Genomic DNA, 27,272 nt, shown 5'->3' with positions numbered 1-27,272 from the left:
TCCATGGAAAATAACAAGTGTATCTCGAGCCGGTTTCTCAAACTTACCTACCCCACCTTTAATTCAGACCAAATAAAAATAGATATATGCATCATGTATACAAATGAAGAGGCCACTATGGAAAAAAACACTTTCTTCTCGTATAATTTATTCAGATATTGTACATTAATAGGAGTTAAAGACCTTAATAAGAACTTCTTATACATAAATGGTAATGTCCCCTCTCTTTATTAAATTGAATGCCATTCACATAATATTACAGGCTGTATTTCATTGTCAATATATTTGACTTCTCTTTCTTGTTCTGGTCCTTTTAGCTAGATATAGCTATATATAATGTCTCCAGTATAGTCTAATTATAAGGTGATTTGTTGTGCTTTTCTCAGAGTGCAACCAGGCCACTTAACACATCTTTAAAAAGTGACGCAGTATTGATGCATATCACATTCACAGGTTCATGTAAATGCTCGCTGCTGCTGCTGCACACACACACACATGCTTGTTAACGTGTGTGTGTGTCTTCAAACAGAGCTGTGAGTGCTTAATGAATTTGCTCTGATTGGAAATTAATTAAAACAGCCTCAAACAGACAGCCGCCCACAGGGAGCCACCGGCAACACACTGACAGACACATTACTCCCTGTGAAGGGAGGGAGGGGGGGGAGTTTACAACTATCTGATGCACTCCCCACGACCCCTCGTCACGGATTATAGAAACCTTACCGTGTGTGTTTATTTGCAGAATCATTTAAAAAGCAGCAGTCTCGATCATGAAGGTAAACAAGAAGCTCTCTCCTGGGTTTTTAATGACTCCACAGAAATATGCAGGCTCTGATTTCACTAAACGACGCAGGGAGATGATTTGCATAAATGGATGATTATTCAGAACAATATTTTTAGTTAGCTTTTTGGAAAATGTGTTGCTATTTTGACCTTTTCCCTAGTATTACATCCTGCCTAGTGTGCACAAATACATTTTAAAGCTTAAAATAAACTTCAAAAATCTAATGTAATGGAAAATATTGTACCATTAAATTACATTTTCTAGTCAAATCTTAATAAAAACACACTTCCCTTGTAAATGATACGTGTTTATTATGTAAAAAGTTGTTATTCAGTCAAAGAAATTGAACTTATTTGTGTAAATTGATTGATTTCCACACTTAAATTAACCAAATATGATCATTTACACCGTACACGTGCTGCCATTACTCTATATGTTGATGTTGCTCTAATCTAATCTCACTGATTTATACAGAGAAAATTATTTATCACATCGTTATTCAATAGATTGGTAAAACAGCAAATAAATGCATTTATTTCCTTGCTTTTTTAAACATTTCCTGGTTTTCCTTTACAAGCAGAAATAACTAAACACCGTCGGTGATATGACTTAGTTTGTGAGAGATGAGAGAGCTGTTAATACAGTTTTATTAATCTCTGTAAATGCATAAATAATTACCCATAAGTATTTGATTTGTCTGTGAGACAGCTGGAAACTGTCAGTGAAGGATTCCCCGCCAGCCTCTCGGGGAATGTGTCAAACTCAAAAGACAAAGAGGAATAAATCATTCTGTTAATTCATCGACAGACAACAGACACATCAATAATGACAAGTTATGGGAGTGAAAGGCTTCATCAAGAGCGACCACATGTCAGCCTCTGAGTGATTTCCTACCTCCACTCAAATCAAACATGTGTCCTGGCTTTCAGTGTGTCATTGTTTTTTAGAATATAAGGACAAGAGCCTTGATGGCATGTTGAAGATTGAGTAGTGGATTATATTCAACTGACTTTAAAAATATGAATCAATGTTGTAATTTACATATCCTGAATTTGTCCGCATTTCTTCAATATCAGTTATTGTAGTTTTCACTGTGTGACTTCCAGTTGACTTTTTTTGGTCCGAGAGCTCAAATATATCCAATTTGAACAATAAGTAAGCAACTCACGTCAACCAAAGTCTGTCTGTCAAGGTTTTTAAACCCAGATGTAATTGATATAGTGGTTTAATGTAAGTGAGCTCACCCTTAACCTCCCCTTAGTTAACTAGCTTAGTTTCACTTAACTCCTGGATGCCTAAGGGGTCATGATTATGTTATTTGACACCCAACAGAAGAGACCAAATAGCCTAATATTGCTGTTTGATATCATTTTGGACTACATTAAAAAAGGGGAAACATCCTTTTTAACCTAAGTACATTGTTCACTTCCATTCACTGAGCCTCCACTGAAGTTTTGATCATTAATAACCTCTGTTATAGATCATGTGATATGATCAAATGCATCTGCTACTAAAAAAGACTTTGATATGAGACTTCTGTTTCCAAGCTCGAGAATGAACCTTCAATTTCAACAAGAACCCTTCAAAGTTCTTGAGATGCGTTTGGCAAATGATAAGATAATTTAAAACAAAAGGGGGAAAATGAAATGTAAAAGACCTCAGCAGTGGAGGTGAACGTGCAGTGTGTCTGCTCCACATTTAATTTCATTTATTTAACCAGGTGCTGAAAGTAGGTTCCAAATGAAGACATCAAAACAGAAAACAACAGGGCATCATACAACATAGATACAGGGATTACAATGCACATACCTAACGACATGTACAGGTACCAACAGTATCAGCTTGCATAGCATCTATCCGAGCTTTAAAAACATGCAGTGGAACCAAATTGCTAATTTTCCATTGTTTTTGCAGACTGTTCCAAGTTAGTGGAACTGCGCACCTAAAAGCTTTCGTCCCTAAGTCAGTCCTAGTACTTGGCACATTTAACAAAACCACAGCATGAGATCTCAGGCAGTAGCTACTTTCAATTCACCGTGTGATCAGAGAGCAGATGTCAGATGGTAGTTTACATGGCTTTGTAGATGAACATGTGCCAGTGACTGAGCCTCCGTACATGATGCTCTGTAGATTCTGCAGTAAATACAGTATACATTTTATTAAAAAGACCCCGACAGGAACCTCTGGCTCAGTTAACCGGTCCAGCTCCCTCAGGCAGACACTGATGTTAAAGACTAATTGACGAGCACTTTAAATAAGTCCTAATTAGAGCACGGCTGGTAATAATTGGGCAGGCGGTCTGAGCACTAATTAGCGTTTTTTTATTATTTAAAAGAAGCCCACTGTGAGTGTGTGTGTGTGTGTTACGGTGTGTGGATGAATGAGCTCTGCAGGGGGGCTGATGAAGCCCAGCAGACAGAGAGGGAGAGAGAAAAAGGGGGGAGATAAACCTCCTCGCTCTTTTGTGATGGTGTGTGGGTGGCCCTCTGCATGGGAGAAACAGGGTGGAGGGCAGGTGTGTGTGTGTGTGTGTGTGTGTGTGTGTGTGTGTGTGTGTGTGTGTGTGTGTGTGTGTGTGTGTGTGTGTGTGTGTGTGTGTGTGTGTGTGTGTGTGTGTGTGTGTGTGTGTGTGTGTGTGTGTGTGTGTGTGTGTGTGTGTGTGTGTGTGTGTGTGTGTGTGTGTGTGTGTGTGTGTGTGTGTGTGTGTGTGTGTGTGTGTGTGTGTGTGAGCTGAACTTACTCCTAACAAGACTAATTGATTCTGTAGCCTTTTCTTTATCCGTCCCCGTCTTCCCCCGTGTGTTTTCTCCTCCCCTCTCTGCCTCTAATTGTTTGTGCTGAGAGGCGTCTAGAAAACAGAAGTGATAGATTTCCCACCTGCTGCAGGACACATTAGTAACACACTCAAACGACGTGTCTGCCTCTCGCTCTCTCCATGCTGCCGTCCTCTCATTGTTCACCGACAGCCTTTCAGAGTCGACCCAGGTGTACTGACCCCCCCTCTGCGTCTACGCCAGGCTCAAAATACAACCAAGGTGTCACTCCTTTTAGCCAGTATATTCCTGTTTCATTAGAGTCACATTTGTATATCATTGAAGACTGAAAGCATTGGTGATTCGCCATCTTTAAAACCAAAGGAACGTAGAAACTTAAATTACAAATGACACATATTTTAAATGTGTTATTGTTTTTGTGTACAGAGCAAGGTACATATATTCATTGTAAAGGGACCACAAGAGTTAACACTGGCAAGTACTCATTGTATAGCAATCCATCCAAAAGACGAGATATATATATATATATGGACTTACAGAGAAATATTTGCACAAGCCTAAAATAACCGAGACACATTTGTTTTTTATATTAGACTCACATTAAGACCCTCAGAGACACTTTCATGTTCAAATGTTGCGTCTCAGTTACTGTATATAACTCTGCAGAAAATACACACTAAATATTTGAATTGAAGAGATGGATGTAGAAAACCTTGCGTACGCTTCTGCTCTGCAAATGTTTAATGCAAGTTGCTTAGATTTCTTCAACTGTGCCATTATCACATGAGGAACTATTGAGCAGAATTAGTTAAAATTAGATTTAAAAGAGTTTATTAGAGTATAACAAACATAATGGTAAATATATGCATTTATATTGCATTTGTTCAGTCTTTGTTGCCATTAAATCACCTCTCCTCTCACGTCTATTTCTGTGATCTGGCTTAAAATCACCATTGACTAATCTATGTCTGTATATCAAATGTAGTTTCCGTACAACGGCGCTTAATTTCCGTTAAGGTTAGTTTTTATTGGCAACTTTGTCAGTGGAAGTGTTTCTTAACGGCACAGTTTTAGACAAAAAGTCATCTGTGAATTGGGATAAACCTTTGACTATGATTATATGTTTTAACTTCCCAAGGTAGCTCTTCTTTTAAGGTTGAAACTCAGAGTAGCTCCCTACTGGCCACAGCAGGATTCATCACTCAGACAGACTGATAATTGAAAATTACTTTAAATACTAATTAATGGCACAGCAGAGCCAATCTGAAATTGTCTGTCTGGTTTTGAACATGCCAGCTGTACAGTTTCTGCTCTGTAATTGCTGGTTAATTAATTAAATATGTAGTGGATTAGAGGAATTATGGGCAATTGTCCCTTAACAACCCTTAACGAGGTCTTGATTAGTGTCTCCAGCCATATCCTGTGGCTAAAATGATCCTTCAATTAGAGCTCATGAAGAGAGAGCGGTACTGGATGAGAGGTCACATGATGGACAGCGGACGGGGACACGGACTTCAACCAAACGAGAGAAAAGAACGTTTGGATTTTAATTTAGTGAAACCAGCTAGTTTTAATGTGTGCACCTCAACGGGTGATTTCTGATGAGCTACGAGAGTCCAGAGACTTTTAAAAGCTCAGAAATTATTAAGTATTAAAACTCGTGTTTAAAACTAAATGTTTTCTCAGCGCTTGTTTGGAGATGTCACTAAGCTGTCAAAGTTTCCTCTGGCACTTCATAACAAGATATGATTTGAATAGGAGTTAAATCAATGCATATAGTACATTTGACCAAGTCTTATTTCTTTCTTTTTGTTCAGAATTGTGGGACTGAAGCAAGGAACAAAGTGTGTGTCCTTTTCAATTTGTCCTCTATTTCGGATAAGGATTTTTTTCTGTTACACCCCATATTTATTTGATTCTGGTAGGTGGTCTGTATCTGTAACATTTCCATGCATATTGTTGGCATGAAATGGCAAAACACCAGAGTTACTAGACTAGAAACTTGTCATTTTTCACAATTTCTTGCCAAATTGTGAAAAACTATTTTCTTGTTTTGTCATGAAGTGTCCAATACTTCACTACACGTGTGGTTGCTATCAGATCCCTTGTACTTCCACGGTATGTCAGTGCATTTTCCTACGTATAAAACTAGTGTACATGTGTGTGTGATATTTCATGATTCTGACAGTGACACACACACACACACTCTCACACACACTGGGTGTATGGAGATAGGAAGGTGGCTGACATTTGCTGTGCCTCGGTGAGGACATGGCCTTTTCTGCTCATTTCTCCCGGCCAATCACCCAGACTGAAAGGGGAAAAGAAGATAAGGCCTTTTGTTTGGCCTGACAATGTCCTACTGATACTGCCATGGGAGACCATTCACTGTGTGAGACTGTGTGTGTGTGTGAGACTGTGTGTGTGTGTGTGTGTGTGTGTGTGTGTGTGTGTGTGTGTGTGTGTGTGTGTGTGTGTGTGTGTGTGTGTGTGTGTGTGTGTGTGTGTGTGTGTGTGTGTGTGTGTGTGTGTGTGTGTGTGTGTGTGTGTGTGTGTGTGTGTGTGTGTGTGTGTGTGTGTGTGTGTGTGTGTGTGTGTGTGTGTGTGTGTGTGTCCCTTCTCTTTAAGACAGGGAAGCCCTCAGAGAAGTCATTATTTACCCTTGGAGATTCTGGCACATGAATGCATGTAAATCTGTCCAGTCCTGATTGTGGGAATCTACGAAAACATGCAACTTTTGTAAAGGTTAATAGAAATGTTCCTTAACGTTTTATAGAAACGGTTGAAACAGACACTATGCTCTCTGTTGTGCACCTGGCAATCCTCAAATGAAATGCAGAGTTAAATGGTCAAATGTACGTTAGAGGGTCTTCAACTCCAACCAGCTCTTTACATCCCGCACCATGTGTCAGATTTTGTCCCATATCATATCAGAGAGCTGGATATCACACTGTTAGCTGTAAATGGTGTTAAGATAGTGTCAGGTGGGAAGGGGGGGATGCACTCGTTTAAGATGATATCACTCCCAGAAAAAGGGGGCAGCAGCCAAATGCAGCGGGATTGATAATTTTGTCAAATTGCCTGCAGCACTTTGTGGTCTCGCCGTCAGATGCCGAACATCTTAAAGAAGATCCCGGTATTATAATATATGAAGCCATCTTCATAATGCATCAAAAGTGAATGGCTGGAATGCCACTTAAGGTAGTGGTGGTGTAATTGGTGCTCAAAAAAATCTTAATAGTATCATATATCTTGAGCTGGGCTTTTTAAAAGGATCTATTGTGAGATCTTGCCTTGATCTCTCTCACTCACACACACACACACACAAACACACACACACGCGCGCACTCGTAGGGGATAATGCATTCAAGCCATCACTTCATCTCAGGATTCCCACGTGTATTGGGACGCCACATGCTGTAATGATCGTCTGTAAATGGCTGGGTTGGACCGCTAACTTGTGTAAAGCAGGCTGAGACTAATGTACTGTCTTGTAAGAGGGGGAAATGACTCGTCTATTACAGGTAGAACCTCCGAAAAGGAAGGTGGAATATGAGGAGGAGACGGGATGAGGGGTGAGGAAGATGAAAGGAAAACTGGGAAGGTTCACAAAAGTTTATTTTGTGAGCGACAAAATGTAAAACATTTAATGAAAGCGTTTTAATGGTCTTGAAATAATGATGAATGCACCAAATGTTGCGTAATACTTATGTGTTTTCCTTTTATCATCCTATCCTCAGGTTGCTTTTAAAGCCTTTTCCCCGTAACTTTGTCAATGACTGCTAAAAACTGTGCCAATTTCGAGCCAAGAAATACTCAAATATTTAGTCAATTTATCCAAATATTGCCTTTTTATCTGTTTGAATCCAATACTCAACCAAAGAGGTTAAAGGTTAGGGCATGTAGGAGAAAATATAAAAGTATAATAGGTATAAAAGGTATAATTTATATTTTTGTAATAATTTATTTACTGGGTTTTCTGGGTCACAATGGCTTTGACTTTTTGTGTAGCTGCTCATAATGATAAATAAACAAATCCTAAAGAGACTCCATTGATATAAAAAGGGTTGAAAAGAATGATATTTGCCATAAAGGCGTCATAAGTGTTAATTAAACGGTAGCAAAGCAGCCATTCATGCTGTTTTCCTCCATTTGAATTTCAATCTAAACAAAATATGAAGCTCCATAAATCTCCTTTTATAATCTGGATGTTGTTTGCTGACAAAATGCGCCCTTATTAATGCCATCACCGTGTTTTGTCACGCTTGTTTAAGAAAATTAATTGAAAATGTCTGCAGAGCCGTATGTAATGCACGCTAATTTCCTCCAGCTATTGGTGAAGCGTAAATTGGCAAACACTCGTATAATGTGCTACGTGAATAGACAGTTTAGATCGCACAATATTTTTGTTTGCTTAGTTATTGTATTCACGCAGACAAATACGAGGCATGTCTTTTTATGCCGCTTCATTTCTTCTTAGTTGTTTGCTATTATGATAACAAGGATCCATTTGATGTCAGCAGGCTTTTTATCTTCAAATGAGCCATTTAAATGTCATTACTGTAGGGGGGGGGGGGGGGGGGGGGGGGTGGGTGTGGGTGTGTGTGTGTGTGTGTGTGTGTGTGTGTGTGTGTGTGTGTGTGTGTGTGTGTGTGTGTGTGTGTGTGTGTGTGTGTGTGTGTGTGTGTGTGTGTGTGGTGTGTGTGTGTGTGTGTGTGTGTTACATTTACAAGACCCATTCATGTCTCGTCATTTTTCCTACAATGAGAAATTACCAGCCTTCCCTCTCTGATGCGGCAGCGCTAACAATATTCAGATTTTAATAGTTATTGTTCAGTGACACAAATTCAAGCTTTTGTCCACTTCACTGTCCTCAGTTGTTTACTGTTTAAGCAACAGGCAAAAGGCGTAATGACACAGGAAATTAGTGTCATTATTCTCCAATAGGGTAGACATTATGTTTTGTTTTTTAACATGATATGAGCTTCAGAAAGTCAACAACTTCTTGGAGCTCAAACTCGCCTAAAGTATATTCTAGCCTGCCCGTTTTCATCGTAGAAACGACCCAAGCATTTGGGATTATTATGCATTTAATTGTACTTTTGTGCTTTAAAATACCAACCGACTATGTGCTATATGTGCAATATATATATATGCCGTAATAACTGTGCAATATATACCTGGCTGCTAAATCCTAAGAACTATTACAGGATGTGTATTATGTAAATTGTGTACATTTTTATTTTATTCAATTTTTTATTATATGATACCTTTTTTTTTAACTGTAACATTTATGCATGCTTCTCCGTAACATTAAGCTGCTCTTTTTCTGCTGTAACACGTACATGTCCCCTCTGTGGGACGAATAAAGGTATTCTGATATTCTAAGAAAGATTTTGAATGCTGGACGTTTTACAATACTACTTAACTTAAGTTTAAAATACTTTCTCCAGCACTGCTCCAAACTCTCCTGGAGCAAAGTTACTTGATTACTTCCCAGCATCTTGTTTAATCAGCTTTGATACCACTTCCATTTCCGTGAGTACTACCATCAGACTGGATGACATTAGCTTTTTTAAAGAAGAGCTGAAGTCGGCTCCATGTCTAACCTTCACGGAGCGAGCGCTGTCTCTGAGTGGCAGATAAGCTATAGGGCAGCCCTCCCTGTGCACTCTGGGTAATTTAGGAAATCCTTCCTGGCAGCTTGAGATGACAAGGCCACTGTGTTTGTGGCAGTAGTCTGTAATTTGCTTGTTTTCCACTCCGCCATAGAGCTGACGCCAGGAAGCATTTCTCTCTCTCTCTCTCTCTCTCTCTCTCTCTCCGGATCACTTTCTCTCTCCCTATCTTTTCCACTTGCTCGCTCGCCCCTCTGCTCCTGGTATGCTCTGCTATTGTTGTCATTGTGTTGTTCAGCTCAGCTCTGTGGCCTCCGAGTTAAAAAGAAAAACACAGGCTGCAACCGGCACAGAAATCAGAGCCTAATCTCTCCCAGCGAGGAAACCCAGTGCCGGCGTGAAGACACACGCAGGGCGACTTTACACGGGGAAAAATAAATATACTACATATATATCCCTCAGTCTCTTTTATAGGTATTTGCCTCTCAGTTCTGTCCTGAGTTATTTAAATAGGGTTCATTATCTTCTATAAACGTTAACTATAATTCTATCGACAAATAAACAAGAGCTAGAAATTATTATATATTTAGCACATCATTCAAATGCTCTACAAATCATTAGATGTTATATTTTTAAGTGATCAGTACTGCTAGTGATGAAGCTAATTTGCAACTTTTAATTTAGTCTATACTAGAAAATGTTGATATAACTGAGTTTGGTGTAAACTCAATCCTGAATTTCCTCAAATTAATGACATATGTACTATTTTTTATTCTGCACAGTGCATGAGTTTCCCCTCTGTGCCCTGGTGCATTGTGGGAATTTCCCTCCTGTCATGGCGTACAGTTCTCTCCTCTTTATGTTCTTGCATTAGTGTCTGAATAAAACTATTCAGATTGAAATGTAATTGTTTTCTGAGGCGAAGCACACAGACTACACTCGTGTGTGTGTGTGTCAAAAGAACTTTGACAAACAGCTCCCGTGTTTACCATGGCGACGCTGTGGCCTGTGTTCTCCCGTCTCTACGGTAACCGAGGCCCTGAGCGCTGTGATTGGCTGAGCCGTTGAACTGGCAGCGAGAGACAAAGGAGAAGGACCGGCGCTGGTAATTTCTTATCACCAAATCCCATTAGGCTCAGGGTTTTTTTTTTTCATTAACCCACACAAAAGTAAAGTGGAAATCTCCACAGCTCAGCCCCTTACTGTGAGCAGACCCTAATAACATCACTCTGCGGCGTATTAATACCACAGATACGTCCAAAAAGTACATTAATAAAACAATCCAAAGTGAAAAATACAAAAAAGCTTTGGTTGGTTGGTTTTTTAAAAGAGCAGTACTTCATTATCACATTAATCCCGATGCCTTTGTGAGGAGTCGTTGTGAACAAATGGTAGAAAAAAGCTAATAGCCTCCTTATTATGTCAGTGATACTGTTCATTAATTATTAATTTGTTCCATTAGCCAGATAAGAGTACTTTATTCAAATCAGACGTAGAATAAGGGAATAAAATGAAGTCAGGGTGGTTTAAAGAGGTTTAATAAGAGATTAAGACATTACATATATGCTAGAAAATGAACAAAATCTGTAAACATTTTCCTCTGGCCATTCACTTCGTACCATTCAGAGTGTCCCTGTTGAACATATAATATGCTGAATAGTTATTGTATCATATTAATATAGTTATAAAGAGGTTCTGTTAATAACAACTGCAGCACCTATACTTTACACCAATGTGTGTCTCGCCCACAGACGAAATGTAAAATGCTAATTGCAACATCGAAACTCTGAATCTTTAACAAGGTCTAGTTCTTTTACAATAATTACACTAACATCTCTGAATTAATGACCTGATGGCTCACCAATTAAAAGCCGGTATCACCTCTGAGGAGTGCAGGGCCTTAAGTGCTGTTATCTCCAAATTATCCTGTAAGAGGGAACAAGAGCTGCTAAATTCAATACACTTCAAAAATCTCCATTACTACAATAATGCACAAAACTACTTTCTACATTTCCTGTCACTCTAAATATCTCTTTATGCAATAAGGGCTGCACAGTTTGGAAAATGTGACTAATTCTGATTATTTTTGACTGATATTGCGATATGATTAATTGAATTGGATGTTTAATAATAATTAAAGGACATATTTATAATGATCATGGTGGCATTTCTTTAAGAGGATCTTCCCTAAAGAAAGATATTTTATTAAGTCCTTAGAATATGATTTATAGGCTGGGACATCCTTAATTTAGAAAAGAGATATTTACACATATTTTGCCGCTGTTGTTTTGTACAATGCTATATCCCATCTTGCCATTTACATTCAAATTTCAATTAGATGTGCATCCCTAATTCTAATAAAACCTGCATTTGTAAATCCAGCCCCCCTGCAGTAATACCCTTACAGAGATGAATACCTCCAGTCTTTTTGACATTTTCTCCTATCCAGTAATCATTTCAGCTCAGCACATCTGACACCTCTCATGCTGAATGGGCCCCATATACCTACGTCCATAATCGCAGAGTGTGTGTGACGGTAGGTGGTGGTTAGGTGTATCTACTGTATGTGTGTGTGTGTGTGTGTGTGTGTGTGTGTGATAACGGCCTCTATGAAGTCGGATTGACAGACAAAAGCCTAATCGCTGCTCAGCTCCAGCAGCCAAACAGCTCAGAGGAAGTATTGACCCAAAAGCGGCGTAATCCCCTTCACCTAACACGGGCAATTTCACGTAATACCTGTAATAACACACATTTAGCTCAAAGCAGTCATCAAAAGAGCTCCAAGCATCTGATTTTGAGAGGTGAGCTGCTTGAATAAAAGGGACCTGAAGAGTATATCAATCTGTAATAACAACATCGTGGCCCGGACTCGCTTTCTGTTCTCTTAGCTTTGTCTCTCTCTGTCTAAATGTGTCGCTCATCTTTCATTTGTAAGGCTTTCAGCTTCTTGGAGTTGTTTTAAAGAAACATATGGAGTCTGCTATGGTAAAGAAAAAAGCTGTGTCAAGTAGGCGTTTGAGTTTGTCTTTGTGCCTGTGTGAATACGTTGCCGTTCCTTCCTTATATTTGACATTTGAAATGTGTTTCTCAGGTACTGTTTGCGTACTTCTGTAATTTCTGCGTTCTCTGCTGTCAGTGAAGGGTTAGCGTTCAAACATCACCTTAAACACGTTCAGAGGCAATTAGAAGAGGTATGGAAACCCAGAAGGGACAAACTGTGTAATCTTCTACACCTTCAGAAGGACCCATCACATGTGGTCGATAGATGCATACCTGTGAGTTATATGTCGTTCAGTTCAGTGATTTTTCTTAACTCCAGACTTTTGTCGAGGCCGAGGAGGTAAAACTATACATTTCACATAAAAAAACGTCTGTATTTTTCTTTTCTCATGTCTTTCAACCCTTTTGCAGCTAATAAAATATTGAAAACGTATTTTATGCAACATTTTCCACAGCACGGAGATCCAGTGACAACTTACTTGTAGTTTTAAAAACAACATGTTTCCCTTGACTGTCCGTTAAACTGGAAACACAAAATAATGTTTTCATAAGCCTCTCGAATATTAATTATAGTGACCTTTTTTCTGTAAATTTTTTTATGTAAACCTAAAACTTGGATCTTTCTTTCTGTCAGCGCTCGTGTATTTTGCTACTGCCACAGAGTGTGTATAATGTGAGGCTTAACGAGGAGAAGTGGTGCACATGATGGAGCACACGGTATTCTCTGTTTGTGTTGGGCTACACACACACACACACACACGCACACACACACACACACACACACACACACACACACACACACACACACACACACACACACACATACACACACACACACACGGCAGTAAAGATCAAGACAATTATCTCTCTAAAAAATGCACAGTGATATTTGTTTGGAGACAGACTGTAGATCCAATATCTCAATGAGTTATTAGAATATGGAGGGATGAAACCCTCTATAATGGTCACACATGCAGAGCACACAGCACACACAGTGACATTTGTTCTCTGCTTTTAACCCATCCTAGTACCAGGAGTCTAGTACTAGCAGCCAGCTATTGTACAGCGCCCGGGAAGCAATTGGAGTGGGGGGGGGGAAGGGGGGTGTCCGGTGCCTTGCTCAAGGGCACCACGGCAGGGCTGGAGGTGAACTGGGACCTCACCAAGTAGCAGTCCACACTCCATATCTTAGGTCTGGTTGGGGACTTGAACCAGCGACCTTACAGCTCCCAGTCCAAGCCCCTACTGACTGAGCCACTGCATATAGAAATGAAGCCCATTACATGTTGTTTGGCTATTATCCCATGTGACCTCCAGCAATGTGAAATTGATTTAGTCAAATAATGTTAAACCCCTATGCATTACCGTGCAAAAAACCCCTGAAAAAACAGCGTACACTACATAAAGTGACAGCATGCTGCAAAAAAATGGTAGTTATAACCGCCCACCGATGGTTATGTCATCACCTGACTCACCAGCAGCAGAGATACAATCATTTCTCACTGTTAGAGCTGCTGCTTCTCTAAATCTCCACCCAGGAGGGGGTTCAGGATTAACATTACGTACTTAAGCACACAGCATTCACAATACACTTAACAAAGGTTTTTCTGTACAGTAGAATATTTATAGCTTTTAAATCCTGACAAAATATGAGCTAAAATTAGGAGTTTTTTTTTGTGCAGCTGCCTGATCTTATCGACTTCTAAAAAAGTGGTGTGTGTCAAACTGTGCACACACAAACACACACCTACAATCACACACACAAACACACACCGACAATCATCCCCACAACCTCAATCACTCCTCATCACACACACGTTAAGCCAGATTATTGATAGCATATACACACACACTACAGTAACATGCTGTAACCGCATCTAGAGGTGTGTGTGTGTGTGTGTGTGTGTGTGTGTGTGTGTGTGTGTGTGTGTGTGTGTGTGTGTGTGTGTGTGTGTGTGTGTGTGTGTGTGTGTGTGTGTGTGTGTGTGTGTGTGTGTGTGTGTGTGTGTGTGTGTGTGTGTGTGTGTGTGTGTGTGACTATCATCCATCTGCATATTAGCGCTGGACCATCCCTTTAATTTCCTACAGTGTCTGATAACCATCACCTTTTATCTTCCACAAAGCATTCTGAGATTTCATATGAGTGTGTCAAGTGTGTGTATTTGTGTGTGTGTGTGTTGAAAGACAGGCATTGACATCCTATTGATTTTCTTTTCTCCTTAATAAGTGAAATGATCTGTGTGATATTAAATGTGGAGAGGAGGAGGCAGGAGGTCAAACGTTCGATGACTTATGGAATAGTGTGCCCATCGTCACAGGACACTGAAGGTTAAAACTGTTGTTATTTTAGGTACTTTTGTTGATCTGATGCGAGAAATATAACATTTTTCCTAAAGGAAATGAAAAAGGGAAAAGGCTAAATTGTTGCTAGTGCTTCCCATAGATGCCAGAGTGCTTTATCCAGTGTTATCGTGAGAGAAATATTGATGAAAAATCAGGAGTAGTGTATCTTCACAGATTTCATAATGGATTGTCATGACTTTTGACTGAAAGCTGAACTTTTAGTGTTAATTTGCAGCAAGTTACTACCTATCAGTGGTTTCATAAAGCTTTTTTCTGCATTAAAATAAGCCTTATTCAAAAGATTTGACCAATATTTGTATAGATAATTCCACTTGCAGCTCTTCGACACACAAATCTCTGCATTTCAGTGATCATCAGTGCACAGTGAGGAGATAAAGAGTGTGTGCTCTCTACATAATGTGTGCGTAGGTGTTTTGTGTTGTACGCTACATATGGTCACACAAGTATGTTTGACAGCCCCACGGTAATAATTGGCTCACCTTAATTAACTCTAGGAGGTCTCGGCAAGTGGCCTTACAGCCTGTGTGTGTGTGTGTGTGTGTGTGTGTGTGTGTGTGTGTGTGTGTGTGTGTGTGTGTGTGTGTGTGTGTGTGTGTGTGTGTGTGTGTGTGTGTGTGTGTGTGTGTGTGTGTGTGTGTGTGTGTGTGTGTGTGTGTGTGTGTGTGTGTGTGTGTGTGTGTGTGTGTGTGCATCACAGTGAGGATCTGGGGGAATACATGGAGTCGAAGGGGGCGTCCTCTCCAGGGATCCTGACCCTGACCACTAACCTGAGTAAACCCTTCACCAGACTGGAGAGATACCCCACGCTGCTGAAAGAACTGGACCGACACATGGAGGTTAGCGATAAACCACTGGGTGCGTGCGTGCGTGCGTCACATCGTGAGGAGGCAAATGCTATCCCTCTCCCAGGACGGACAGACGTGCAGTAGATGCCGTGTGTAAATCAAAAAGATAATACATTTACAACATAGGTAGACCAAATGTTTGGAAATGCATGTGCCTACAGTATAATAAGAAGATGAATCCATGAGGATGTCAACAATCCTGTGGGAGCCATCAGGGAAGTAGTTTGATGAGAGTCAGGCAGGACCACAGTGACAGGTTCAGCCACGACTCGAAATCCAGGACTCAGATCAGGACTCATATCAGGACTCAGATCAGGACTCAGGACTCAGGATCAGCCACGACTCAGGATCCCAGCGTAGATAGACACCAAAAAGAAATTTGGGGGAAGCTGGGTTATTGGGAACATGAGAGTACACAGGTACAGACAGAGAGAAGGAAGAAGTAAGGTGCCCCCGACAGTCTAAGCCTATAGCAGCAAAACTAGGGACTGAATCTAATCAGCCCTAACTATAAGCTTTATCAAAAAGGAAGGTCTTAAGCGCACTCTTAAAAACGGATAGGGTGTCTGCCGCCCGAACACAAACTGGAAGCTGATTCCACAAAAGTGGAGCTTGATAAGAAAAGGCTCTGGCTCCCATTGTACTTTTAGAGACTCTAGGAACAACCAACAACCCTGCATTCTTGGAACGCAATGCCCTAGTAGGACAGTAGGGTATAATGAGTTCTTTAAGGTAAGATGGCGCCTGCCCATTAAGGGCTTTGTAGACGAGAAGAAGAATTTTAAATTCTATCCTGTGTTCTATAGGGAGCCAGTGTAAGGCAGCCAGAACAGAAGTAATGTGGTCTCTTTTCCGAACTCTGGTTAGTACACGAGCTGCAGCATTTTCAATCAGCTGAAGCGACTTAACTGACTTCTTGGTACACCCTGATAATAAAGAGTTACAATAATCCAGCCTTGAAGTAACAAATGCATATATTTGCTTTTATTCTGAGAGACCTTGGGTGAGACGGAAGGGGAGAGCAAGATAGCGGGGGAGAAGATAGGGAGGTTATGAATGAAACCTTTGTGTGTGTGAGTGTGTGTAGGTATTAGAGAAGAGGCGTCATGTCTTCATCTCCCTTTTCTAAAGGTCTGCACCTCACCAAGGTCGCTGAGATGGAGAAGAAAAGTCTGATAAAGTTAGTTCATGTTACTGAGGGTGGATGGAGTCAGTTAGGGTTGTCTGCTTCTTGACAACACTTTTGACCGGTGTTTAGTTTATAAAAACAAGTTCCCCTGACGAATAAAGGGTTACAAAGTTTACGGTTCGATCCTCTGAGTGGCACAAATCATCCTCCCACTGTGAGGGTTAAAAACATGACTTTTCTGTTACTTGATTTATAAAAATCTAATAAATGGATGTTTCATTCTTCCTTCTTCCACTCTGTACATGTTGACCATAATCTGCATGGATGAGTCATAGTGAATACTTTATGAAATGTTAAATAGATTCACCATTATAACAATATTTACTTGTATGTTTTTAAAGGACAAACGTCACATGGAGGCTGAACCTGGCCATCATGAACACAAGGTAAGAAATTCATTAATGCGTGAAATATTTCTCTAAATGTGTTTCCTGCTGTTATAGCCGCGTTCACACCAAGTACTTTGCCGTACTTAGTGCCGGCACTTATTACCCCAGGGCACTTATTACAGATCGCGTTCACACCGGAATAAGTTCCCTGAGGGAAGATTACGCAAATGAGCTGCTGACGTCACTTCGTCTTCTTCTGCTTTGGGTTTACTGGCAGGCCGCAAACCACTTCACGGCGTATACTGCCACCCGGAGTCCCCGGCCGGAAGTCCCCGGAGTTGGGGACTGGCTTCAGTAGAAGCTGCTGGGACTCCCAGCAGCTTCTACTGAAGCCTTCAGAGTAAATCGCCAGAACGCCGACACCTCCTCATCTCCACCGCTCCCATGTTTTATTTTGTGTTGCCATAAGTTAGTCTCTCTGCGTTTGTGCGCTGGGCGAATGCTAATGCTAATAATGCTAATGCAAAGATAATAAAATGGCAGCTCTACAAAACATTTCAGAGTTGTACGGGGCGTGGTTTGCAATTCGCCCAGCCAATCAGAACTGGGGCACTTTTTCCCCCCAGGAAAGTACCATCTCTCAGCGGGCACTAAAAATGGGGGTAAAAGTTCACGGCACTCAGTACTCTTTTTGGTGTGAACGCGACATACGGGGTACTAACGGAACTAAACGCGAAAAGTACGGGGAAAAGTACTCCGGTGTGAACGCGGCTATTGACTATCTAATTTAACAGCTTACATTAAAAACATACAATCATTTTGATTGCCATAATTGCGTGAGGTTGCTCTAAGAAACGTTTAAGTTCACGTTTTATTGATGCATTCAGAAACTAATTGAATATATCCCGGTTTGGTCAAATTTTATTATAATATAGCTTTATTATTTAGTTTAGTCGTGTCTATCAGTGGTCCTTTGTTCTGTGGACATAAGCTACGAAATAATTTTAAATCTCTTTCAATTTCCACAAGGCTGATACTGTGTGTGTGTGTGTTTCTGTGTGTGTGTGTCTTTCAATGAGATAAACACTTGAGCTACAGATTCTGTGCAGAAGGAAATCTATAATGTTTGATACCAAGGTCAGAGTGATTGTTCCTCTCTCTCTGCTGTGCGCTCTGACACAAAAGGTGTATTTTCCTCCGCTCGCTGCAGAAAAGTTTCCAATCAAACGCTGCAGCTGAGTGTGTGAGTGCAGCATGAAGGAGGTGAAGTGTCAATACCTCCATCTGCACTTTAAATCAGCAGCTTATAATTAGAGACCGTCTGCATAAGGGCTTCTCTTGGTAGGATTTGGATGAATTTGTTGGATTGGATTGACAATATATAGGACACACTTATCGACAAGTAAGCTTTAAAGGACAAGTCTCTTGCATTAAATGATAGCTGATGCATCAAGTGTGTATTAATCCGCAGCTGAAAATAGTCCCCAACATATGAAGTATTTACTCCTGTTTGAGTAACGATTGTTTGAAACTGCAGTGTCAGAAATGGATTGTATTTTGCAAAAATGAACGATGTTATGACTTGAAAAAGAAGACATCATTATCAAACTTCATCGTTGGCTAAATGATCTTTAGGTCACGCACGAGGCGTCCATTATAGCAGAAATAGGGAAATAATTGTTCCATTTGTTCGGTTTAAGGTCCATTTAAGATGTGTGATCAACAGACAGTGCAGGCGGTTTGTGTTTTTATGCTCGAAAAAATGTTGTCTGTCAGACTGAAAGAAGCGTAATGGACATCTTATCAGTGCAGAGTGACAGTATGTGCTACTACATAGAACTGTGTGTGTGTGTGTGTGTGTGTGTGTGTGTGTGTGTGTGTGTGTGTGTGTGTGTGTGTGTGTGTGTGTGTGTGTGTGTGTGTGTGTGTGTGTGTGTGTGTGTGTGTGTGTGTGTGTGTGTGTGTGTGTGTGTGTGTGTGTGTGTGTGTGTGTGTGTGTGTGTGTGTGTGTGTGTGTGTGTGCGCGCGTGCGTGACTGCTGACAGCATAGTGATGAGTTGATAATGTACGTTGTCCATGATGCAGACAGACAGAATGATGGACACGGCTGTTTCTCGCTCTTATCCTGATCATCTGTCCAGTTAAATACACACCTGACACACACAACACACACACACAGGAAGGTGTGTGAAGGGAGGCATGATGTGTGAAGAGAAATCACATGATGTCAGATTCAGATATCAAATAGAGGTTGGTGTAAATGTAGGTTGAAAACTCACAGAAGTAGTTTTTTGTATCTATCTGTTAAGTTATACGATAAGTTGATTGCCAGTTAATCGTTTGGCAGCTATTCAGATATTTGATTATTCACTTTAGTCCCTTTTTTTCAGCAATAATGTCAAATATTTCAGGTCCAGGATCTCACTTGCGTCTCATATATACAGTACTTACTTGTATGAAGTTGGTTTCAGTCTTTTCTTGTGATTTATTGGCAGTAAAAGTCGCGGTCTGAAGCAGGGATTTTGGAGACATTTGAAATGTAGCTTCGGTGGTCCGGCCAATGTATCACACGTATACCAACCAAATAGAGGACATCAAGGGTTTAAACAAACAACAGGTGTCATTGACTCATGTTCTGCTTGTTATTTCCTCATTTGGTTAGCAATAAAATATTAAAGAATTGTGAGAATAAGAGCTCAAAGTGACCTCTCTAGGTTACTTTTTTGCATCTGCCCGACAGACCATATGCATATGTTAAGTCAGTAATTAAGTCAGTATCTTTCATTTGCACGGTCTCCAACCTCAACCTGGGGGAGTCAAACCAAGCTGCATTTAGTACCTTCTCTTCCTCCCCCCCTTCATGCTCCTGACCCTCCATGCTGTCATGTCCCTGCTTTTATCTCCTCACCCTAAGCAACCTCTCCATCTTTTTGTCCTCGCGCTGCTATCTGCCTCTTTGTGGCTCTGATGAGGGTCAGGGGTCAGCGGAGGGCTCGTCATTACCTTCATGTGCATATACGTGAAGTGTGTACACAAGATAATAAGGTCCTCTAACGACCAGGAAATTGTAGCAGAGAAGGGAGAGTGGAAGAACAAAGCATTTCAGGTAGGGTTGTATAAGGTAAAATGTTAAGGAATTAAAATATGTAAGTGTACTCAAGACTGTGGCAAATAGAAGGTTACTATATTTCAACAAACGGTTTTATGACACCTACATGAGCACAGCTAAAGCATGTAGCAACAGGTGTAAAGAACCAGTGAAAAGATACACTTCTTACATTTTAAACCCAATGTAAAAGCAGATATTTAAAGTTTCCTATTTTTCCTGACATATGGAGGAACACTGCGAGGCTTTTCCCTCTTTCTGTTGCCTTCTATGCTGACCAGTTGCTCTCTCTCTCTCTCTCTCTCTCTCTCTCTCTCTCTCTCTCTCTCTCTCCCCCCCCCCCTTCGCCCCTCTCACTTTATCTATGTCAGCTCAACAATAGGAAACTGCTGATGCTCCTATTTCCGCCATATACCGCTCTCCTCTCTGCGTAAAGTTTGTACATTTCTATCTGCAGTGAGCCTGTATGACGTTCGAAATAAACTCATTTATAGATATGAATGTTAACCGAAACACATAAAGCAAGTACACTGGAAGAGAGAGAGTGTGTGTGTGTGTCTACAGCTCATTGTGTGTCTGGTAATGAGAGCTGCTTGGCGTGTGCCACCATCGCAGGCTGTTTGTTTAGGTGCTGCTGTTCTGCGTGTGTGTATTTGCATACATGTGTGTGTTTGGATGCCACTATTTGGTCAGCTTCGCCTGCTTTCTCAAGGCTGGTTCATCACAGCAACTAAACATAATAGTAGTGTGTGTTTGTGTGTGTATTTGTGTGTGTGTGCCTCTGGGAATTGAATCTAGAGTAAACACACATGTCCGTCTCCTTCCCAGGTGGAATTGGATAAATGAAAGGGCCGACAGTGATATTGACGCTAACCCACTGGTTGTGTGTGTGTGTGTGTGTGTGTGTGTGTGTGTGTGTGTGTGTGTGTGTGTGTGTGTGTGTGTGTGTGTGTGTGTGTGTGTGTGTGTGTGTGTGTGTGTGTGTGTGTGTGTGTGTGTGTGTGTGTGTGTGTGTGTGTGTGTGTGTGTGTGTGTGTGTGTGTGTGTGTGTGTGTGTGTGTGGTGTGTGTGTGCGTGTGTGTGTGTGAATCTCTGAAAACCCATCTATACTCTGTATTAAACGTGCAATAACGAACGTTTTAAGTCCAAAGTTGATGGAAAAGTGAGATTAGCAACAATACATCACACTGACAGACACCTGTTGAATTAGTCATATTGATTACAGACCTTCTTAACTCACAGATATTACAAAATATATCCAGTTATTATTATCCTGCAAAGTAGATCAGTGGTTTATAAACCTTACTGGGGAGAAAATGTTGCCATTGTCATTAAAGCACAGATAAAGTACTAAAAATGTTTGTTTAGTAACTTTGCCTTGTTCACAAAGTCAAGCAATTCAATTGGTGATTACTAAGTTGTCATGTCCGATACCTATCAGGGCTAAAACTGTGAAAATAAATGGTGTTATAACTTTGAGAGAGAGTAAGAGTCCAACATGGGTAACACATATATACAGTAGTTTAATCAATTTGTGTACAAACAGAAGAATATGTACTCTCTATTGAGCTCATTACTCACAGTCTATGCTAGAGTGTTAGCATGTAGCACGGAGCTAGCAGTGATCTGTTTCTGATACATGTTATTCCCTTTAGACAATATATCAGCGGGATAAACAGGGACACGAGAGAGAGGGAGAAGGTGATGTATGGAGCTGCTGTGATAACGTCTCTCTCTCTCTCTCTCTCTCTCTCTCTCTCTCTCTCTCTCTCTCTCTCTCTCTCTCTCTCTCTCTCTCTCTGTAAAAAGAGAGGGATAAAGGGTCTTTTCTCCCTTCCACATGCCAGGCAGCTCCCAGCGGCCTCTTTGTTGACACAGCCGCCACAATGGGAACTAAAGGCCTCCCATTATGAGCCTGACCGGGGCCCAGGCTGCAGTGCAGGCCCGCCAGCAATGGCCAAAGCCCCCTTGAATATTAGCCTGGATATATAAGACTAACCCCCCACCCCTGTTGCATTGTCCAGCCTTATTCTGCTCCCACAATGGGACATCACACTTTGGAAGTCATTCTCAAAAAGGGGAAGCCAATCAAAAATAATGGCACTTATTGTTTCTCTTTTGCCGCACATTGCTGAGCAGCGTGCCCCTCCCTCGTCTGTGGCTTTATCTGCCTGTGTCGCCCTAAACCCCGGGCTTCATTCACCGCTGTTATACGGGACAAATTAAATAAAACGCAGTATGGGTCGGAGGCGAGCGGAGAGCCACGCTGGCCGTTGGGTGGTGGTGTTAAAGGGAGTCAGGGTGAGGGTAAAAGACAGGTGGAGGAGACATGGCTGCTGATGGACGGACAGTTGTTTAGCTCCTATTGCAGAAAGTCATCAGGATAAGTTTCAGTTTGTGTTGCTGATGGACACGTTGGGTTCTGCAGGAACTAAAAATGCAGTGGGACCCTTCAGTGCTCGGACAGTAGGAACGTCATCTGGAGATTGTTGGGTTGGTTTCCATTTCTGTGTCCTTGCAACAAGAGGAACAGAGAAAGATTAGTCAGATATGACAGAGCTCTCAGCCGGGATGGATTTCTTTAAGGATATATCTGCTGCTTTCGATAGATGGATGCCTGGTTAAAGGAGGTATGTTGCTACTTATCACAGAGGGGAGGGTCCTTTGAGGCACGAAGGTGTGTGTTACACAGGTGGTTCTGCTTCATTGGCTAATGATCAGCTGTGTTAACGTTTAGGTGTTCAGGTGAGGAATTAACCAAAAGCTGGCAATATGTAATCTCTTCTGACCGTTATAGTAATGTGACCGTTTGGATTATTGGTGCAAATATAATAACACAATGCACACAGAGCTACGGCACATCTTGAATCTGCAGCTACAGTGGGACGTTCCTGCTGACTGTGGGTTATGTGTACATGTTGCCTTCAGGAAGCCTTCATTGTACGAGGTAACAAGAGTTGTTTAAATATTAGAACCTGACAGTGCTTTTCTCAAGTTGACAATATCTTTTAAATGTGATGCTAACACATATATCAAGTATTAATCCTGCAGTAAAGAGAACAAAGACAGTAGCTTTAGATGCATGAGAGATGTAAGTAGGAGAAGAGAGATGTGGGGTGAATAGAGGAAGGTAAGGAGTGGAGAGAAAGGAGGAAGAAAAGGTTGTTTAGGGGGGAGGAAAGGGCAGGTGGAGGGGAGCTGCTCTTTGGGGTCTTTGAAAGCAGCAGGTCCTGTCTGGGAGCTCGACCCCATTTAGGGCGAGCGAGAGACACAGAGGGGAAGTGTGAAGAGGGGGAGAGAGAGGGAGACTCCTCAGCCTGCACTTAAAGGCCCTCCCTCCCCAGGAAGTCCTCATTCTTCCCAGAGCCCGACACCCCCCACCAATAGCAGAGAAAATCTAGGAAAAAGCCCTCATTTAACATGAGTGGAGAGAGAGGGGGGGTCCTGATATCTGAACCTCCCCTCAGCGGGGGGAGAGAGAAATGTCAGCAAGAAGGAAAGGTTTAGAGTCTTTTATCATTGGGTTTGGATATTGATTGTAGTGTAAACAGCCTGTAATCTACCTGTTTGACCTTTCTGCATTTTGAGGAACATACGCTTTTTTGCAAATGTATTGAACAGTAATTGGTACAAGGGACTTTGTAAATGTGGATTATATTGAAAACATCTGCCTATCTTCCCAATATTTTAGATAATAGTCTGTACTTTTACTAAATTAAGGTTTTAGAAATTTTTGTTTTTCCTCAGCCTCGGCTCACATAAATTTTGGTCGCTACAAAATCATTTTTAGAGGGGGAGTTCAAATCAGCCATGATGGAGGGGGCTGTGTGGGATTAGCTCTACACACAAACACACACACACACACACACACACACACACACACACACACACACACACACACACACACACACACACACACACACACACATACCATGCATACATCACTTCAGGGGACATTACATTGACTTACATGCATTTCCTGGAGACTTATCCTAACCTTAACCATAACCAACACATGCCTAACCATAACCCTTACCCTTAACCGTACCCTTACCCTAACCTATTCTTCACCCTACAATTAATGATACCCCTCATGGGGACCTCCATTATGTCCCCATAAGGGAGGCGAGTCCCCACACGTGACTGTGTAAACAGATTTAGGTCCCCACAAGTATAGTAATGCTAGGAAACACACACACACACACACACACACACACACACACACACACACACACACACACACACACACACACACACACACACACACACAAACAGAGGTGTCAGCCTGGTTGAACCTCACTAGTTGACAGTCAGCTGTTTTTGCTGCTGTTGTGCAAAATTGGCAGAATTGAAAATGCTCCCGGCCCGGCAAGCATGACTTCAATAGTTACAAAATCATTTAAAGAGTCAAATATACTTTGTTATAAACACCTTTAGTGATGTGTCCTGTTTTCTGTCTTTTTGTCTCAGTTTTATACTCCTGGAAAGTGCCAAATGATGTGTTAAAGTAAAAAATATATTCAAATATGCACTCAGAAGTTGCATGTCCTTACTGTATACGCAGAGTACTACCACAAGTACCAGAGCACCACTTACTGAGTCTATGAAGTGAAACATTACTCTGATGAGATTTCCATTAGAGTTTAGATAGGTCTCTGCATTTGTTATTTAATCTTGATTTTTGATGTGACACACTGTTGAATAAAGGAAGTATAGCAGGACATGGGGGGTGTTTGGCATTAGCCAGACAGGTTGGACTGATGCTGATCACTTTTGTGTGTGTGTGTGTGTGTGTGTGTGTGTGTGTGTGTGTGTGTGTGTGTGTGTGTGTGTGTGTGTGTGTGTGTGTGTGTGTGTGTGTGTGTGTGTGTGTGTGTGTGTGTGTGTGTGTGTGTGTGTGTGTGTGTGTGTGTTGGCTGGCACTAGCTGCTCTCAGAGGGACTATCATTGCTGGTAATCCTCTTCATGCTCCACTAATCTGTTTTCGCTGGGGTCACTCTCCCCTCCCTCTGTCTTCCCCTCCCTCACCTCCCTTCCTTTTTTCTTTCACCACTCCTCAGCGGGGTTTCTCCCTCTCTCCTTACCTCATCCTTAAAAAAGGTCACTTCTTCATCCTCTCCTCCATGTTTCCCTCCCTCTCAAGCTGCCCTCCTCCCTTTAATAACACTAATCTTATTACACAGAGAATCAAAGCTTTCATGTTTACCTCCCGTCCATCTCTAAATCAAACTAATAATGAAAGATTAGGGATCTTCCCTCCTCCTCCTCACATCCTCTCTCTATCGACCCTTTCCTCTACATCAACTGTGACCATGTGAAGCTATGGAGACCGATACAAACTTCTTATTTGGAAATATGCTAATTGCTTTCTTTAAGAGAAAGATATGAGAAGATGAAGAATAGTCTCACTTCCAAATTGAATTCAAACATCCAAAGTTTCAGTTCATCATAATTAATAACTTTATTAAGTATAATGTCTTGAATCTTAGGATGTATTACTGTACATAAGTCAGTAAAACTGTAGATCTTAAAGCTATTGCCCACAAACATAAGGCTAATATCATTTCTTAGGAAAAAAAGGTAACCCCTCCATCTTTCCCTGTCCACTTTACCATTCAATCATCTCCTTGTCCTTTTTCAACCCTTCAGCTTACCTCTGCTCTCACCACTAACAATCAGATGTCTTCCACCACTCTCACACACACACACACACACACACACACACACACACACACACACACACACACACACACACACACACACACACACACACACACACACACACACACACACACACACACACACACACAGACAGACACGTGGTCTAATCATATTTCTTCCTATCTAGAAGCAATCAGTGATAGTGTTGGCTGCTCCCGAGCGCCTTGACAATACTGACAGAGAAGGAGGCTGCACATGCTCTAATTAAATTAAATGTATGTGCTGCAGTGTGTGTATTCTTGACCAGCCTGAAGCAGATGGAAGAATGATGGATGGGAAACAAAGGTGCGATTTGGAGAGCTAGACTGAAGTATAAAGGTCAAAGCAGGATGTTGATAAGCTCAGCGGCACATTAACATATGATTAGTTGTTTATATGGTAAAGATCCTTGTTAAGATACAAATAAACTAGTTCATGTATGCCCTAAGGTTAGGCATGTGTTAATGGGAACATTGTGTTGACAATAAAGAATACTCTGTGTAAATTATCCTCATATCAGGATTCAAATTGTCTTTGTAAATGTTCTATGCAGATAAAGGTCCCATTTGTCATGTTATAAGGGTTAGGGTAAGTATGCACACCCGTTCTAAGAACCACCTATCTTTTCTGTGTTTTCAAGGAAACTGCACTGTGCTGAAGAGAACTGATGGAACATGAGAACTGGATAAACATTTGGTAATTATCAGATTATCTAGGGTTAATAGTTGTTGTAGTTGTAGCATTGTAGGAAAATGCCATAGTATAGTAAAAGATAGTGGCATACAAATATGTCAAATTAAAAGGCATAATGTAGCATGAGTGCCATAGAATATAGATAGATATACCTTATTTATCCCAATTTGGGAAATTATTGTGTTACAGAAGCAGTGTAAGTTCCGTCACGTAACGTTAGTTTACTATAACGTTACTACAACATTACTTTACTATAACTACTAACGTCACGTAACGTTACTTTAATGTTACACTTTAACGTTACACTTTAACGTTAGTTTACTATAACGTTACTTTAATGTTACACTTTAACGTTAGTTTACTATAACGTTACTTCAACGTTACTTTACTATAACTACTAACGTAACGTTACTTTAACGTTACACTTTAACGTTAGTTTACTATAACGTTACTTTAACGTTACTTTACTATAACTACTAACGTTACTTTACTATAACAACTAACGTTACTTTAACATTAGTTTACTATAACGTTATAGTAAAATACAGGAGAGAAACCATTCAGCTGCTCAGTCTGTAAGAAATATTTTACACAAAAACGTTCCGTGACGTTACTTTAACGTTAGTTTACTATAAACTAGTAACTATAACGTTATAGTAAAATACAGAAGAGAAACCATTCAGCTGCTCAGTCTGTGAGAATGCTTTTGCACTGAAAGGAACTTTACATCGACACATGAGAATACACACAGGAGAGAAACCATTCAGCTGCTCAGTCTGTAAGAAATCTTTTACACAAAAACATTCCGTCACGAACGTTACTTTAACGTTAGTTTACTATAACTAATAACTATAACGTTATAGTAAAATA

General features: G+C 40.9%; 1 long non-coding RNA gene across 1 annotated transcript in view; it reads left to right on the top strand.

Annotated features, from left to right (window-relative positions):
* LOC117499219 overlaps positions 1–27,272 on the top strand; it is a 56,575-nt gene that overhangs the window by 28,642 nt on the left and 661 nt on the right. The window contains exons 2-4 of the long non-coding RNA XR_004557682.1: positions 15,238–15,376; positions 16,916–16,960; positions 26,350–26,405. This is a non-coding gene — a long non-coding RNA (uncharacterized LOC117499219). The remainder of the gene's footprint in view (positions 1–15,237; positions 15,377–16,915; positions 16,961–26,349; positions 26,406–27,272) is intronic.

The sequence above is a fragment of the Trematomus bernacchii genome, unplaced genomic scaffold (assembly GCF_902827165.1).
Source record: "Trematomus bernacchii unplaced genomic scaffold, fTreBer1.1, whole genome shotgun sequence".
NCBI classification, from domain to species: domain Eukaryota; kingdom Metazoa; phylum Chordata; class Actinopteri; order Perciformes; family Nototheniidae; genus Trematomus; species Trematomus bernacchii.
Note: the sequence above shows the minus strand (reverse complement) of the source record. Positions and strands in the feature narration are given on the sequence as shown.